Genomic DNA, 3,971 nt, shown 5'->3' on the forward strand with positions numbered 1-3,971 from the left:
ACCCCACAACTCCGAGATCACTGAGCGAACAGGGAGAGGGAGATTCAGAGCCGCCTCCCCCGAGGGCAGCTGCCACTCACTCACGGACACGCCCGCCCCACGGAATGAGAAAGCAGCTCAAATCTCCCGTTCTGTCCACAGCCCACTCACCCCTGGGCCATCGTCTTCAGGAATCATGTCAACAATATTAAACCCACCTTTTGTGGGCTCTGTCAGTGCTGCTGGTTTGATTTTAGTTTGATTTGTTACTGTTACAGGGAATAGCATTGTACTGTGTGCTATCCAAGCTAATCATACAGTCCACAAGTGCATCAGGCTCATGGGATGCAGAATATGGTCTTCCAGCTGCAAAGGAAGTGCCAGGCCACAGGAGCAATGCCCTGGACTGGTTTAAATAGCCAGGATGTAGCTGACCTTCACAGTGGGACTTGCCACTTAAAGGACTGAACCCCTGCCAATACCTCACTTCCTTATCTTCCTCACTGCTTCACTGAATGCCAGGATGTGGAGATGCTGGTGTTACACTGAAGTGACCTTCTGACTTACTTCCGTGAACTATCATGTTCCAGTATCAGGAAAGGAGTTAGATCCCACAATCTGATCCTTCTGAAACAAAAACAGAGATTGCTGGAAAAGCTCAGCAGGTCTCAGCAATGACCCGAAACGATTTCTCTCCACAGATGCTGCCAGACCTGATGAGCTTTTCCTGCAATCAGTATTTTTGTTCATGATTTACAGAATCTGCAGTTCCTCTGATTTTTACCTGATTCTTCTGGTTTTCTGAAGCTTTATTTAAAAACTCTGAATTGCTAAGAATGAGATAAATAGCATCCATTTACCCAAAAGACAAGATGGATTCCTTCCCAGATTCAGCTTTTTCATATTAAAAAGTCCTCAATTTCATTTAATCAAAAACACAGAGCTAATCTTAAGTAATCATTGTACTTTTGGGATGAGCTGGTCAGGTTTTAAAAATCATTTACTTTGGGTTTTGCTCACAAGGAGAATATTTCTTGTCCATGCTCACTTGTTCTTGATGAGCTGGTACAGAATGGTCCTCTTGAACCATTGCTGTTCCCTAGTGAATGTACCAGTGAGGATTGGCAGCTCTAGGATTTTAACTCAGTGATAATAAAGGAATGGCAGCAATCTATTTTTAAGCCTGACTGATGTGAGTCTTGGAGTTGGTGGTCTTCCTGTTTGTCTGTTTCCACTTGTTCTCCCATACGGTTGAGGTCACAGGTTTTGAAGGTGCTGTCAGAGGAGCCTGGATGAGTTGCTGCAGTGTATGTTGTAGATAATGCACACTGCTGCCACCGTGCATTAGTGGGGAAGGGACTGAATGAACAAGGTGGTGGATGTGTGATCAATCTGCTTTGCTCTGGATGGTGTTGGTTTCTGTATGTGAACTCATTCAGGCCAATGGAAAATAGTCTGACACACTCCTGACCTGACACTCACAGACGGTGGAATGGGTTTGGGGAGTCACAATGTAAGTCATTTGCGATAGAGAAGGGGGAATCTGATCTATAAACTGAAACAAAGTTGTACAGAATTTGATGCACAGAAACAAATCATTTGTCCTAACAAGTCTCTCCACTTGGCAGAAATAAAGAAGCAATTGCTGAACCAGTCAATGAAAACAATGCAGATTCTTTTTCATTTATGGCAAGTGCTTGTCCTGCCAAATTCTCCTAGTTGAATTATAGAATCCCTACACGCAAATAGAGGCTATTCAGCTGATCAAGTCTGCAATGACTCTCCAAAGAGCATCCCAAGAAAAACCCAGCCATCGCACCCCCTTCCCCCTTACCATAGTTAATACACCTCGTGTGCACAACGCTGAACACTATAGGGCAATTTACCATGGCCAATCTACCTAACCTGCACATCTTTGGACTATGGCAGGAAACTGCAACATCCAGCAGAAACCCACACAGATTCCTGAAGAACATGCAAACTCCACACAGACAGTCACCCATGGGTGGAATCGAACCTGGACCCCTGTGGGGGGAAGCAGCAGAGCTAACCACTGAGCCACCAAGATTATGGAGATGCTGGTGTTGGACTGGGATGGACAAAATTAAAAATCACAAACACCGGGTTATAGTCCAACAGGTTTAATTGGAAGCACTAGCTTTCAGAGCGCTGCTCCTTTATCAGATGGTTGTGGAGTAGAAGATTGTAAGACACAGAATTTATAGCAAAAGTTTACAGTGTGATGTAATGAAATTATACATTGAAAAATACCTTGATTGTTAAGTCGCTCATATGTTAAAATGACCATGTTAGTTTCACTTCTTTCGTATGTAAATCACAATTTTTTTTTAAAATTTACATTCTTAAGTGAACTTTAACAATTGGTGAGAGCCCAGACAATGTATTGGGTATTAGCACCCCTCTGTGCTGCTGTCTGTGCCATAATGTGAATTTGTACTTGCATAGTTGCATTGTACTTTGCTCAAAAACTGCATGAATCCATGTAAGATTCTGTTAATTCATTTTTTTTAGATTAGAATCAGTCTAATCATTATGGCACAGATAGCAGCACAGAGGGGTGCTAATACCCAATATATTGTCTGGGCTCTCACCAGTTGTTAAAGTTCGCTTGAGAATGTAACTTTTTTAAAAAAGTTTTTTGATTTACATATGAAAGAAGTGAAGCTAATGTGGTCATTCTAATAGATGAGAAACTTAACAATGAAAGTATTTTCGATGTATAATTTCAGTTACATCACACTGTAAACTTTTCTATAGATTCTGTGTCTTACAATCTTATACTCCACAACCACCCGATGAAGGAGCAACACTCTGAAAGCTAGTGCTTCTAAATAAACCTGTTGGACTATAACCTGGTGTTGTGTGATTTTTAACTTCGAACCACCAAGATGCCTCCTCAGGTGTTCTCATGAAGAGTCACTGGACTTGAAAACATTAACTCTGTTTTCTTTCCACAGATGCTGCCAGACCTGCTGAGTTTCCCCAGCAAATTGCTGTTTTTGTCGTTTATTGCCCATCTCTAGTTATCGGTGAGGAGGTGGTGATGAACCGCCTTCTTGAACTGCTGCAGTCCATGCAGGTTAGCAATGCCATTAGGAAGGGAATTTCAGGATTTAATGACACTGAAGGAATGGCAATATATTTCCAAGTTTGTAAAAGTGAGTGATGGTGCAAGGCATGAGTTATTTGTCTGGTGGCTTACATTTTTCTTTATTTTATTTTTTATTTTTTTAACTTTGCCACTGTAATTTTTCAAGATAACAGTAAGTGCTCAAGAATAGTAAGGAACACATTGCCCATCATTTCACATTTTTTTCGCTGCACATAAATACTTCAGTGCAACTTATCCCATAAGAGAGTCATGCACATGGATCATTTGCTACAGCTCAACTGTACACTAAGCAATAAACGGTTTCTTTCCATTATAGTTACGCATTCCAGAAACAGCTAGATCAGGTTTCATGCTGTCCCTGTCAACAAAACATACCTTCTGCTCCACAGCTCCAGATGTTACATAATGTGCAAATACCCTGAGGACAGAGGCAGAAATATGTCAACAAATACATCACTTTCCACATGAAATGTTCTTTAAGGGAGCATTGCTCTATAGTTTCTTAACGTGAATATCATACTTGCAATTTGGTTGTGATTTTTCCACATCTGCATAATCCAACAATTTATCAATCATCTCCCAATTACATTATTTAAACAATCAATGGACAGTATATGTAAACCTACAAATTCAAGGAGAAACAAGCCACTCAGCCCCACAAGTGAGCCCAATATTAAATAAAATAATTATTCCACATTCCTGCGTACCCCTGATAACACTGCAAAAGTGAGGACTATAGATGCTGGAGATTAGGGTCGCGGATGTGGTGCTGAGAAAGCACAGCAAGTCAATGTTTCAGGCAAAAGCCGTTTTGATGAAGTGGGACCCAGGGAGATAGTGAGGAAAGAGATCAATCTTA

Source organism: Hemiscyllium ocellatum, chromosome 13 (assembly GCF_020745735.1).
Source record: "Hemiscyllium ocellatum isolate sHemOce1 chromosome 13, sHemOce1.pat.X.cur, whole genome shotgun sequence".
Taxonomy (NCBI): domain Eukaryota; kingdom Metazoa; phylum Chordata; class Chondrichthyes; order Orectolobiformes; family Hemiscylliidae; genus Hemiscyllium; species Hemiscyllium ocellatum.